At 39.3% G+C, this 15,512-nt stretch overlaps 1 long non-coding RNA gene across 1 annotated transcript in view; it reads left to right on the forward strand.

The window, feature by feature from the left end:
• LOC127369195 (uncharacterized) overlaps window positions 1–15,512 on the forward strand; it is a 102,855-nt gene that overhangs the window by 47,180 nt on the left and 40,163 nt on the right. The window contains exon 3 of the long non-coding RNA XR_007886030.1: window positions 13,429–13,553. This is a non-coding gene — a long non-coding RNA (uncharacterized LOC127369195). The remainder of the gene's footprint in view (window positions 1–13,428; window positions 13,554–15,512) is intronic.

The raw sequence follows: 15,512 nt of genomic DNA on the forward strand, positions 1-15,512 counted from the left end.
TTCTGTCTTATTTGTACAGGTTTAGCAGCAACAAAAGTCATGCAATCCTTTTGTGAATTCGCCCCTGAGTCTGAACAAAACTTGCATAACAGCAGGATTCCAACACACACACACAGACACACACACACACACACACACACACACACACACACACACACACACACACACACACAAATGTTCAAGGTTTTGTAACCAGCCAAGCACTGATTACATATGTAAACATAATGCTTCCTTTCATTCTGGTTGATGGAGATTAAAGCTCAAAGCATGAATATATGGCTGTATACGTGGTTCATTCTTTTCAATAAGACATTTTAGGTTCAATCAGAGGGGAGTCAATTACAGAATCCAGGACGGCCCTTATCGAAGTACAGATTGCTTTGTTTAGGGTTGAAGGAACAGAGGAGATTAGAGTGAGATAAAGACAGAGGTGGAAAGTCTCTTGTTTGGAGGTGGCCATGTGGGTGAGACAGGAAAAGACAAAAATCTGTGTGTGTTTTTGTGTGTGTATGGATTTCTGTTATAGGAAATGAGCACATATGAGCCCAGAGTCTTTCTATATATTCCAACGGGGAATTACCAGCGATCACAAGGTCCTCACAGAGGTGAGACACTTGATTCATGTGTGACGCGGTGAGCCCAGAGGAGCTGACACGTCATTTGAATGTGTCTGCATGTGTGTATGCACGCTCATTTGAGAATCTGTTTCATATGATGATGGTGTGGCATTTAAACTGTGTCCTCCATCACATTAAACTCACGTTGCACGTCTGAAGATGAGCTGAGTATAATAGACCCAAGGGAATTGTGTTCTGTAATGGCGTCAGTCCGCGCCTCTCTGCGTGCACGAGTGTGTGTGTGTCTCTCACAAATATGCGCTCCCTGTGACTCCATCCATCAGTCTAATTACACATCAATCCTGTTAATTCTTCATTATCATTAACCTTGGCAATCTCCCCCTAAGAACACAACCATCTGGTAATTCTTTCAAAACTTGCCATTTGAGTGTACTACATACACATGTACACAAACACACATCACTGAGTGCATAAGGCGAAACACACATTCTCTGCTGCCAGCACAATCTTAGAAGAGACTTGAGCGGAGAGATAAAAGTTGGGGCTGCACACGTCTACCTCAGTTAATGAACCCCTGCTGCTGAATCCGTGTTAATGGATTAGTCCATTATGATTAGTGCATGATAGCCGCAGTGCCCCTCCCAAACCCGACATTTGTCATTTTACACGCGGCATCGAGCCTTCCTCATTAATTCACATTAATCAATTGATCATGAAGTGCTGTTTAATTGGAGACTGATTGATTGATGAAGCAGCAAACATATTTCTCTTATTGCTTTCATCCAGGAATTACAGGCATTAATGTGCTGCAGGCTCAGATGATCAACAGATAAGCAGAGTTGCTAACTTTATGTTTATTATAATGGACGGAGAAAACATATCATGCATCTGGATCATATACTGAAGTGATTTTTCAAATGGCAGTGGAATGAGTTTGTAAAGTGACAGGTCTGTTTGTTGGCGTGTTTCTGCATCCACTTTTCCAAAGTCCCACTACTGACTCTAGAATCTGAGTTCCTTAGGTATAAATCATTATCTATATATAAAATGTTGAACCGAACCAACAACGTACTCATGTACTTTAGTTTGATTCAACAGTACAACGACTGAGACTGCATCTCCAAATTTAACATGGTCCGTGCTTTGTGGAACATGAATGTGAATTACATTAAACAGAATTTTGTGTGCAAGTGGAAAGTTCGGTGTGAGGGTGGCACTAGAGGAAGACCACCAAATGTTAAATCAGCCAGTTTCATCTGCTGGGAAGAATGAAACACTATGGGTGTAAAGATAGAATACAAGTTGGAAATCGGTTTTACCCTGAATCGATCTAAATGAATCATATCGTATAGCCCTGTATCTAGATATGTATCGGATCGTCTTATGGAAGCAATGTAGTTTGGGCTTGACCTTTTTTGGCATTGAACATTGAATCTTTTTTAAATTAACCAGTGGCCAGAGAAGTTAGGATTTAGTAAAAATATCAGGAAAACTCATCTTGGATGCAATATTCACAGGACATAATCTGCTCAAAATTCATCCACTTCGCTTGTTTGACACAAACTTGCACCTATTGTCTTTATTATTTGGGTTCATTGTACAGTTTATCAGTTGTTCTGTCATTTAGTCAGGGGAAAAAGGTTGGGAACAGCTGACCTAGAGGAAAGGTCATGGATTGTATGATAACCAAAAGGTTACCAATCCGTCATGTGGAAGTCAAGTCAAGTCAAATTTTAGATATAATGATATAACCCAAAATTTAAAAAAAAAAAAATGGACAGGACGTAGAAAGGGCAGGATGTCCTGAAAACTATGAAGTCCTCTGGACAATTTTTGCAGCAAATTTCATGAAGATCAGGCTGCTGGTTTGAAATGTGTCGTCATGGTTAGCAAAGGAGAAAATGTAATCTGGGAGTAGCATTAGACTAAAGGTCAACGGGTCACCAAAAGCATTAAAACTATGAATATGTGTACCAAATTTCACAGCAGTCTGGCCAGTAGTTGCTAGAGTGCTGGATGGAATCGACTGAAACCAGTATGTAGAGGTCCTGCCAAGCAAAATGAATATCAAACTTTAAATTTCATTGAGTTTTTAAATCTATTTTTTCAAATGTTGTAAACACGGTGCCATTACTGACATGCTACAGCACCACATGTAGCAGTAGACCCTTCAATAAATCAATAGACCACTCGGAAACCATTATTTTTCCAATGGATCACCAGCATTTGTGAGCAGCAGGATCTAATAGATACAGTTGGATTAGATGAAGCTGTCCACATGCTACATGTCAAAGAGTGACAAACAACCATGTTGCAGCCCATTACTCACTAACGTCATTAAGAGGCTGACAGCTAGCCTTTATTCATATTTATGCACCTTTGTCTTCTGCTTGTTTTTTCAAACACCAGTGGAGCTCCAGCCATCTGGAGACAAAGAAAACCCTCTGTGTGTGAGCGCTAGACTTGTGTGGTTTGATAAATGAAAAAATAATTATTATTTCGACAAAAGTCCATATATTTGCTTTTATATTTAAACGCTCATAGTGGGCAGCGGCAGATTAGAGAATGTGTACCATCATTGTCATGAAATTGACCCAAAATAGGATCAACCGGCCATGAAATTACTGCAGAAACAGTGTGAGTGAGGCTATTTTACAGACTGTGAGAGACCTCAAATGAGCTACAAAATGTGGTTGCTTTGTCTCTGGGATCCTGAGAGGCAGAAGAGGCTAAAAAGAATGAGGTGAAATATTCATGGCCTTTTTCACCAAGCTTCAGGAAGTGAGAATAGACAATAAAAACTGTGTACGGTCATGCTATGCTTTTCAACACAGGAGCACTGCTATCAGCTGCTATATGTGATAAGTGGTATGTTTCTCTTTGTCATGATGACACTCACCCTGACTGTATAATCACTGTTATACATATCCGCATGAAGCAGCGAAGGAAATGGTTGAGGTGATTTTTGGTGTTCTGTCAGACTACGTCACCATGTGCAGTCTGAACACAGGAGTTCATGTATAATTGATTGACATTACGTGGATGTGCAGTATCTCCTATGGATTTTCATCTGTGAGGTAAAAGAGGCATCCAGCTCTGTTACTATGGACACCACCCAAGGTTCCCGAGGCTGCTGAACCACTTGCTTTACATGGAAGTGAGAGTGGATGTCACAAGCACTGACAGGTCTCCATCTATCTGAGAACTCATCGTTGAAAATCATACTACTCTGATATTCATCATGAAGTGTACTCCTGGCATGTTAATACGCTGTAAGTGCTCAGATAAATGGATTTTCATGACAGTCACGTTCACTGAAATATATTATGACAATATGCATGCTTTGCATTGGGTTGTGATGTGTTTTTGAGTGATGTGTCTTTCTTTCACTTGGGACATTGAATCAGGGAGAAAATCTTAACTCAAGGTTGTTGAGGGTTTAACCACATTTTAGCGGATAGTATTGATGGTCATATATGTAGACGTAAGCCCATGTCTTTGTTCAAAGATGGTCTTTGGTGTTGAATGTGAATGTTTTCCTTGGTCCTTCTCCAGCCATCCGTCGCCCAGTTTTTTTTTTTTTTTTTTTTTTTAAACTATATTCCAAGGTGAAGAATGAACTTTCATGCTAGAAAAGATTAGGAAGTCTTCAGTAGGTTTCAACCTGTCAGACAGCCTCTGCTGATGAAGATGCTATGAATGAAAAACTCTGAAAAGGGAAATACTGAAAAATAAAACCCCCAAAAATGGCAATCATTAACTCCTTTAATGGATGTAGTGTCGAGTTCAAACATTCAAGGAACCTCATCTGTCAGAACTGAGCTGTCATAATATGCGTCATACTTATAGGGAGGACTTTTCTGGCTTTAATAAACAAACCAGTTAGGGTTTGTCTTCTGCGTGAAAATGGGAAGCCCACCTCAGCTCCCCCATGCTCCACCCATGCTCCTAGTACTTGCCAGAATCAGGACTGCCAAGATGGTGACAGCCAGAGCCAACCACACTGAGTTTCACAACAGCTCTTCAGAAACTTACAGGTGACTTCCGTTATTTATTATACAGTCTATGGTAAAGATTAGCTTGCTAGTTAGCCAGAGTTTTGCTAACATTAGCTAACCTTTGACGTCTGTCAGATGTCACTTTTAACCAGCTTCAAAATGTGGTTGTCTTTTCAACAGACGAGCCTTGCACATAAAATATCCAAGTAAATGAAAGGAGAAAGTTGACCATGGCTTGCTCAACTGTTATTGGAGCACAGAAGGTATTAACGTCTTGTAACAGGCACTGCAGGTCATACGGGACAACATAAAACACTGACCAAATATCAGAACATCTACCCTCAAGTCAACAGAGCTACACCCAATGTTTTTAATCAGTTTCCCTTCAGAAAAAGAAGCTGGTGTGAACTTGGTGAACCTGAGAGCACTGTACAATACAATCTCAGTGTCTCTGTGTAACATTGTAGCAAAGATATTACTCAAGCTTTGCATCATATTAGTCAGAGAGATCCTGACTAAATTGTTTAAAGCACTGACACTTCAGAAGGGTTTCACTGTGTATTAGGTCAGCTCGGGCCATCATAACACCCCCAGTTAACAGACTGATGGTGCTTTAATGACATAATCAAGCCAATGATCTATGTTTATGTACAAGAGAAGTCATGATTTGATAAATGCCTGGATCATCTGTTATATGCAGCACTGCAGATACCTTGCCATAGTGGGATTATAGCCCTTTGTGTGTGACCTTAATGAAAGAAAATGAGGGAGGACCATAAGAATGAAATTCTAGACCTGCATAGAAAATATTATTCTCAGACAGCAGAGGAGAAATTGCCCAAGGTGCTGCAAACATCAGCAGCACCTGCCTGAGAAAACACCCTGCTGTGACAATTTTCACCTCTAGATAAAGTGCTTTTATTGCTTCCTGCTTTCAGCTGTATATTACAGGCCTAGTGACACAGGCTGCTCCTGGTCACATATCAAGTGGGATTTGTTGATTATGAGGTATATCTGATGGGGTGATGCAAAGCAGATTTACCATCTCAATCTCCTAAAAGCTTGTGGCGAAAGGGTTCTGTTCCTCTGGTTTCCATGGTGAGAGTGCAAGATGAGTTAGGACCGCAGTCACTAAAATCAACAAATCAAAGCCCCGTCTGTGGCAATGACAACCTCTCACCAGGAAGGAAATCAGCAGTAGCAGAGGTGTCAAAGAACTTTGCGTTTCACCCTTGCCTGAACACATTAAACCTAATTTCTTGCCTATGCACAAAATAAATCATTATCAAACAGAAATGGAGGCTGTATCAGGACTAATAATATCACATCAACTTCATATATAGCTCCATTATTCGTGTTTCAGCCAGCATTTAAGTCCAACCAAGCAGCAATTCCCAAGAAGTTGTCCACTTCTAGTGGTAATATTTGCTGACCTCCAAGACAACTGTAGGACTTTTAATCCTCCTCACACACTTACAATGACTAGAGTTTGTGACAGTGAGAATTTCTTAGAGAAAAACAGACAGCTGTACTTTTTTTGGTACCCTGTTAACAGTACATTGATAAAATGAAGTAAATGAGAATTTCTATTGATTCAAACAATGTGGCGGGTCTTATGATAGTCGTAAGTAGGTTATTAGTAAGTAGGTTGTCAAACGCTAATGATAAACAATTTCATAACGGCATTTTGTCGGATGACAGTGCTCTCAAGACCTCCCACTTTTATTACAAGTGACTGTTTTACTGTTTTTACTAGGCTTTCTAAAAACATCCTTAAGAGAAGTTAAGTTCATTAAGAATGCTGCAGTCTAAAAAATTATATAAAGCCTTGCATTACCGACATCACACTATGTCAGCAACTGTGTTTCATTTTAGGTTTCAAAAATAACTTTTAGATCTTCTGTTTCCTCTCTTTTAGTAGTTCTTTCTGACTGGTAAGGTTGCTTTCTGTTTTTATGTCCTAAAAATGCAGAATACGCCCCCATTGGATCTTAAAACAGCAAACTCCCTTGGTATTTTTCAAAATTTAAGACTTATCTTTTTTAATCTGGCTTTTAGATTGAGGTAATCTAACCTTTTTACATTTTTATCGTTGGTATTTATATTTTTTTTTCTGTCGGTTTTGTTGGTATTGTTTTTAATCTAGTGTCTTATCATATTGCTATGAGATATTTTCCTTATTGTTACTGTATGTTTTCTTTTTGTTTTTGACCTAAAATTTTGTTTTAATACTTTTGTGTGAGTTACTTTGTGCTGCACCTTTGCATGAAATGCTATAAGTTAAAAGACTGAAAGATGTATTGCCCTTTCACTACAAATCATACATCATACGGGCTAAAATGTGTAGTGAATGAGACAAAAAAAAAAAGAGTACACAACTAAAGAGTGGAACCAAGAGTGTTCACATTTGAAATTTGTGTGGAAGATCACTAGTTGCTAAGGGGCCTCCAAGCAACCAGTAAGTCAACCTATTGCCTCAACCCAGCTCTGCAGCCATGGTGCAGCCACACAGGAGTTTTAACATATTTTGGCTGATTAGACATCACCTCAGTAAACTCCCAGCATATCAAAACACCTCTTTACTCCTTAAATCTGGTACGTTTGACCAGGTCAGTGCAGTATCATTCCAAGCACAGAGATGCCTAAAAATGCAGGTCTCAGCCTTCTTTCAAGTTCACTGTAGTAACATTCATTAGCTGTGACAACGTGATCTGAACACAACATGAACCCAGATGTGAGGTTTAATGGAAGCAAGGAAACAGATGTGCTATCTAATAGCCAGCAGTTGCTCATGCTTGGAGAGCCATGCATAAAATAAATCACAAGCAACCCACAGTGTGAACTGATGCTCATTCTGAATAATTTTCTCATGTGGTCTTAAAGGTTAGGTTCTTAAAACAATAGTCAGGTGCCCATATGAACATTCAAACAGGTTTTTTATACTGTAATCATTCTTCCTGATAGGCATGAGGAGTCACTGGTTTATTTACATTTTTAAAAAAGAAGAATCAATACCACGATATACAAAATAAGCAAAAAAAGTCTGCGTAAAAAAGATCAGCTAAAAAGATAACTGAACAGAGCTGCGTAAAAAAGATCAGCTAAAAAGATAACTGAACAGAGCAAACACACAATGGAGAACATACAGTATTTAATAGCTGATCAGACCATTTTTCAAACTAAGGGACAATTTCTCAGTTTAAATACAGTAATCAACCAACAGTAATTTAACCAAAATACAAACCAAATGTCTAAACTAAAAATCATAATCAATTCCATGATGTTGTGGGCAATTGGGACACAGGGGCGTTTTTTTTCACATTTTATTGACTGTGGATGGTTTGAAGTATGTGTCTCAGCTTTCCAGTCATTCCCAATTTATGCAATTCCAACACTATTTATGGACGCCAGTATGCAGAAATATTCAAATACACTAGGTTACTCAATTTATTCCATATTTATACCACATGCTAAAAACTGCATGGTTTTGCCCAAAAACTGCATGGGATTTGCATAAAGTAGGCATGTCATGGGCACCCATAGAACCCATTTTTATTCAGATATCTTGAGGTCAATGGATTCCTTTGAAAATGGCCATGCCAGTTCTTCGATCAGCAAAATGTAGCCTGATTGTAGCCCAGGCCCCTCCTCTGGACACGCCCTTGTTGGTACAGTCTGACAGCTCGGCTTTAGAAGGTGCATCTTTCGCTAATGCCCAGTTCAGCTTGAAAATAGGCCAACCAAACAGACGTACAGTGTCGGGAATGAAAATTGGACGTCAGCCATGACAATTTTATCTCATGTAGTATATAATAGCGGATGAAGCAGGAAACATCCATAGTCTGGGGCCACATGGCAAATGAAATGACATCACAGCTGATGCAACATGGTCTACCATGTCTCTTAGTAAAGAGGACCATACTTAGTGGCAACCAAATTGGTTCAACTGGAGAAATCACAGGCAATAATGTGTGCATTTTTACCAACTCTGCCACATTGGCAAGGTCTTCAAACAGAACAGCTGTCATTATGTGCAACCATTATGCACGGCTGTGGCTATTTATAGCCTTATATCATTAATTGATCACATGTACCTTTAAATTATCATTGCTGGTCGTATCTCAATGATCATTACTGTATTAAATGACAGGATAATCAATGATTCATTTATAGCGCTTTTAGTAACAGCCTTTACAAAGTGCTTCAGGATAAAATGATCATTAACAGGGAAATAGAGGCTTGAATCAATTATTTTTTTTTAAATGATAAAATGCATCACTCAAAATTAATTTTCAAATTAAGTTTATCAATGTGCCTTTTGACTTTTTACAAATCACTGTAGACTAAAACTAACACTTTAAGTGAAACTGGCAAACAACCTCATCAATGTTTTACCATAAGGTTACATCTCTCACCTTATATTTGCAATAAATGCAATAAAAGTGAAAGTATATAGCCTCTGAAATGTACTCAAAGTTTAACAGTAAAAAGTACTTTCTTGGTTTCTCAGAAGGACATTTCTACCAGCTGTTTCTGTGCAAAGCTAACTGAAACTTCAAATAGGGCAGTTTCTGGACCACAGTATCTTGTTACATCTGCACCTGTCTTGATATTAGCGGAGCGAGCATCAATGCAAAAAAAGAAAGAAAACGATAATACCCCTCAAATGCATTAAAACTAAAGTAATGAACCTATTTAGAAAAGAAAGTACAGATATTTGTGTAAACATACAGAGCCCCTAAAGTCCCCACAAGGAAATATTTTTATCTTGTGCACAAGTTATTATCGTGTGGGCACAAGTTACTTATCTTATGGGCACAAGTTATTATCTTGTGCGCACAAGTTACTTATCTTGTGATAACAAGATAATTTACTATAAATTCATATGCATCTCTAACGGCTTCAGATACACACAGCTGTCATATAATGGAGAGAACTCAGCTTATTAAGGTTTATTTTCACCTCGGAGTGTCATACCATGAAATTCTTGCTGTTCTTGCACGTAGAAATGGGATTGTCATTAGCAGAAATTGTTTGTTGCGCATACTGAAGGATATCAGGCTCAGCCAACGGAAAGACTATGCAGAATTAGACCTTGTCATTGACTTCGTCAAGGAACAATTACGAGGTCCAGGGAAGTTGCATGTGTATTGATGGACGTTAAGAAGTGTCGAGAAAATGTCCTTAAAGCAACAAAAGAAGAAGTTAGAGTTATAATAGACGAGTTGGATCCTGAGGGGTCAGCATACAGATGGCAATGGAGACTTCAGAGGAGACAATACTTCTCAAAGGGGACCCAATTACCTCTGGCACATTGATTCATATGACAAGTTGAAACCTTTTGGTGTGTGTATTAATGTGTCGACGGATTCTCTCTGAAAATAATTTGGCTGAATGCCTACCAAACCAGCAGTGACCCGTGAGTTATTGGGGGCTATTTTGTAGAAGCTTTAGAAGCACTAAGTAACTGTCCAAAACTTGTACACACTGAACGTGGCACGGAAAACTGCCTTGTACGAGAGTTATAGAGAGGTTTACGCACAAACCGTGGAGATGATTTGTCGGGAGAGCGAAGCTACCTCATTGGAGTGAGTACTGCAAACCAACGCATCGAGAGCATGGTGGGGAATCCTGCGGAGAGAAGGTATGGAATACTGGATCCAGCTTCTTGGAGAGCTAGGAGGCGAAGAGGCGTTTGATGGAGGTTTACTGGACAAGGCCATACTTCAGCTGTGCGTAATGGGAATAATTCAGGTATGATGATTGGGTGTTAATGTGGTCACACATGGACTATTGTAAAACATTATATCAGGCATGACTTATTCATTGATGAATGTGATTATCCAATATGTTGTTTCATTTTGCTGATTATAGTAGACGTTTTATGTGTATTTAAGAAGAGCTGAATAACATCAAGGATGTCTGGAATGCACACCGTATCCGACTGGAGCTGGATATGTCCAAAGGACAATTTGTGTTTCACAGTTGTGTACCTTGCTATGAGGATATATTTGATCTTTGTATGATACTTGTGGAGGAAATGGGCTTACAGTTCCCCAGTAAAAGCCCTCTGGAAGCTATTGATCTATATTTTACACTGCCATCAACATACAAGCAAGTGATGACTAGATATTTTTTGCAGTTTAAGCCTTCAAGCTATACCTTTATCATTCGTGTGTCATCAGCAGCAAAGAACTCATTTACACTCAATTTGAAAATTTTTAACGTGGTTCAAAACTTAACTTTGAACACTTAACTTAAAGGGACACTTCACCCATTTGCATTAAGCTTTGTATCATTAGAACCCCAGTCATATTTTTGAATGGTCGTGCATCATTCCCTCACTTTCCCTGAGAGGGGAGAAATAAGGATGTTAGTGTTGCACTTCCTGCTTCCAATGATGTAAAAATCGTCATTTTGCGTCATTGGAAGCAGGAAGTCTCATATCTCTGTAGAGGGGGTGAGACTACAAACACTACTTCCTCATTTTTTTTCCCCTCACGCTACAGACCTATTACAGATCAGTGGGTGGGACTTCACCTGCAGAAACTAAAAAATATAACCGCCATCTTGTTTGGAAGCTAAGCGGAGGCGCTAGCGAGCCAGACGTTACGACTATGTTAATCAATCTAATATGGAAGAAATGTATTTAATTATTTAAGTATGATGGTCGAATCAGATGTTCGTGGCTACCTTTATGAGCCGCAATATAGCGAAGAGCAGCTGAGGCTGAACAGGAGGCGGCTGAGGCTTCTGCAGCCGAGGCAGAGGACCTGCCTGTCGCGGACGAGGAGCCCGGACTGGCTCGAGCTGGGGCGGACTGCTGGTGCCTGTGCTCTCGCTGTGCGCCTACGGACACACGGACGTCTGACTGTAAAGTGAGTGTTTCTATTTTCTGTCTTATAACAACGTGGCATGTATGTACACAATTTGTTCAAGTTTTATCACAAAGTTATTCCCGGTTAATACGTAACGTCAGCCAACTGAACTAACGTTAGCTTCTTTACTGCACAAACAGCTTACAGTTGCATTGCTAACTACTGTGGCACGCTACACACAAAGACCATGCATCGCTAACTGTGTGCTCAATGTCTTGCAGACAATGTCGCCTAACAGCCTTTCTGGAATGGGTCCTGCAAGGCGAGAGATTGGGTCGAGGCCATCGTGTCGTTTTACCCGCTTATGTGGTGCAGGCTCTCCGACGGTATCCAGCTCCAGATGGCCAGTACTGCGGCACCGAGGAGTTGAGGACGCTCAGGAGGAACTATAACTGTCATTGTTAACATATTTATTTTTGTTGTTGCTGATATATTTCTGTAAATAAATGGTTCACATTCACATTGTTGTAGTCCTTGATAGTGTTAGTGGGAGCAGCTTGCGGAGCTGTGCATTGTGGGAGTTGTTGTCTTTAATAAAAATGCGTCCTAAAGTCACTTTCTGTCTTTTCTCGGTCAAATAGGCACCAAATTCAAAATGTATGTTAGATTTCAACTACATATATAACCTACTTTCAATAAATATTAATGTTTCCATGGGTGAAATGCTCCTTTAAAGCTTTATACCTGTCTGTACAAACCTAAAATGTTTTTACAACATACACTTAAGGAAATGAAAATAATAAAAAGTTACTGCTTTCACACACTGCAGTTCTTTGTTTTACAAAAATAGTTACCAAACTTAAACCTGTAACATATTTTTGTTGAATTGATTACTTTACATGTATAATTGAAAAAAATGCATTCATAACCTTTATTTCTAGGTTGACAGATATGGATTTTTTAAAAAGGAAAATTTGTCCACGTATATATGTGCTTTGTAAATAATAAAGTAATTTCAAGTGCAATTCGTTGGCAGAGAAGACATGTTTATACTTTGAAAACAAGACAAAATTTTCTTGAACAAAGACAGGTTACAGCAGGAACCCAAGATGAAAGGCATCATCAAATTGTTTAAACATTGTACTGGGCAACCAAAATGATCCAAGATTCATTATTGTGCAACTAAACTGTAATTGGTGTCTCCACATAATGAAATTAAGACTTGACCAACCTGAAAACACACACTGTGTTTGGCTTGATCACTGAATGCACTCATCAGGTCAGTGAGACAAAACCCTCTTCTTACTTCGATAACCACAGTGGGATCTTCCAGTGGAATCGTATAATCAAGATTGCCAGATTTACTCTCAGGAAATGCTGCCCCTATGAAAACCTCATTAAAGCTGTCCTCAGTCTGATTATTACTTACATTTAAGCCATTTTCTGATCCAGCATTTGTCTGAGTACTGTCAAGCACATTTCCTGTTTCCTCACTCCATTCTTTATGCTCACTCATAACATATAGTGTTTGGTTCATCAGGTCTTGCGGTTCTTGCACAACAATTGTGTCTGAAAAGTGTGTCTCATTTTAAACCATCAGGACATTTGGTACTAGCTCTTGACTGGTCTGTTGAATGTCATCTGGAGGAGGTTGTTCATCTTCATCAGGTGTCTGTTTCATTGGGAGAACTGTGTACCTTCTCCAGCTTCCTGCTGCAAATGTATACTCTCAGTAGTCTCACCTTAGTTTCTTCATAAAAAATGGAACACTCTTACTCAATCGGCCTGTGACGGATATCCCGCATGTCAGAGTGAAGACTTTTGAGCTCCAAATACTTTGATTCCCCTTCTGGAAAAAAGAAGCTCTCAGCCAGTTTTGACCGCTCGTACTTTTGCATGTCTGTCTATGTAAACATGCCTCGTCACTCCTCCTTTGCAGATCGAACCTGCTTAAACTCATTCAGCCTAATTCAAGTCTTCTGGGTTTTTTTCCCATGTGTTTCTCTGAAAGTTCTTGTCTGTGTTTTTCTTTAGTGGAAGGGTTGCAGAGTCTTGATCTTACTTTCCAAACAAGTGATGTTTTCTGCCCATCTTGTCTCCATCTGATGACTGAAGTTTACGACAAAATGCCACAACCGCTACCCATTCACCATAATGGGGTATGTACTTGGTAAGATCATGATCTGACAGAAGCGGAATCACAGTGGTATCAGTCTGCAACAAGGAAACATTTAGAGGGATTAGTATAGGATAGTAAAGGATTTGAAAACTAGAATAGCCAAAACATCTATTCAGTACAATGTTGAAAAAGAGAAACAAATTACAGTAAATAGAAGTAAAGGATGAAATTATTACTTTTAGTCAGAAATATATTGGCTAGTAATACTCTTAATTTCCTATCTCTGAAGTTATTCAAATTTTGTTATTAGGTTAAAACTAATAACTATGAAATGGTAAAGAAAATTAGCAATTTATGCAGCTAGATCATATAGATTAGTCATGCTATCAACAGCTTAAGGGGAATAGTGAATTTTTAGTAGTAAATAGAGTTGAAAAATAGACACTGGAAATAAATTTTTTTTTTGAAGTGCTGTTAGTTCTTTGTACGTCTGCATGGGTTTTTATTTGTCCTTTTAAACCAAACTTACATTGTCCTCAACAATTTCGGAGATTATGGCCTCCTCAATATTCCTTTCATGGAGAAAACCCAAAAGGTTTAACAGTGAGGGTAAACAGATCAATATTGTAGAACAAATTTATTAAAATTGAAATGAATACCTTACAACTATCATTACTTCATTGTGTGTACAAGCCTTCACACCATTTAAAGCTATAGTGGACATTATAAGTCGTTTAAATGAATCATCAAACATAAACAAACAGCCAGTCCAATACATGATAAATACAATACATGATAAAGTAAACCCCTCCCGACAGACACAATGTTTCAGAACCACGGACAGTGCTTATCACTACCTGCACTGTGTCTGGTGAATGGTTCGGGACTGAACCCAAACAAATATCTCTCTCACGACACAACAGACCAGAGGCTCCTATCACAAAGATCCTAGCTATAGGAAATTCATTAATATAAAGGGAGATTCCAGGACAATGGGGCTCACCAGGTAGACATGTGGATACAGTCGAAGGTGCAGTTATACGCCAGGGATGTTCTTATCGAGACCTTACCTGGCAAGTCAGGACTATTGAGTGAACCTCACACGCTATAGTAACGTAGCCAGTGTATTGCATCTCTACATTGTATTGTTTACCAATACAAGTTATTAGGGCCCGAGCACTGACCGTGCGAAGGCCCTATTGTAGTTGTAAGGATTCTTATTATTATTTTAGTAACAAATGAATCGCATTTTAAGAGGCTTTCCCGTGCTCGAAAAGTCATGAAACGCGGGCACAGGTCAGTCGTGGTGAACAATTTAATGTTCCATGCGTCGGTTTCGGTTTGGCCACTAGGTGGTGCTACTATCTAGGGGGCGGCTGTGGCTCAGAGGCAGAGCGGGTCGTTCCTAAATCGGAAGGTTGTGGGTTCAATCCCCAGCTCCTGGTGCCACATGTCGAAGTATCCTTGAGCAAGATACTGAACCCCAAATTGCTCCCGATGCCGTGCATCGGTGTGTGAATGTGTATGAATGTTAGTTTCTGTGTAAAAGCGCTTTGAGTGGTCGGAAGACTAGAAAGGCGCTACACAAGTACAGGTCCATTTACCATCCATTTACCACTATCATGAAAATGGATGTTTAAGCTAATAACTTCTGCATCGTTTGTCGCACATTCAAAAACCTTGTATCCACACGTTCGGTGAATGGAGCTGCATCTCCCCATATAGGCCCCGCCCACTGTCGCTTTAATTTTTTTTTGCTAGAGCACGAAATGTCCATAAACTACTTTTTGGTCTTCCTCTTATGTGCTTTGTCCGATTCGCACAAAATGTTTCAGGTAGCATTTGGGGACTGTCCTGGCAAAAAAAAGTAATTTTAAGAGTTTCAAAAAATAAGCACGTTATAAAATTAGCACTTCCTGTAGATTTTTTGTCAAAACAGGAAGTGGAGCATTTCTCTACATTGGTATGTCCGATTGACACCAATCTTTGGTCCATAGTT

This window comes from Dicentrarchus labrax, unplaced genomic scaffold (genome assembly GCF_905237075.1).
Source record: "Dicentrarchus labrax unplaced genomic scaffold, dlabrax2021, whole genome shotgun sequence".
NCBI classification, from domain to species: Eukaryota; Metazoa; Chordata; class Actinopteri; family Moronidae; genus Dicentrarchus; species Dicentrarchus labrax.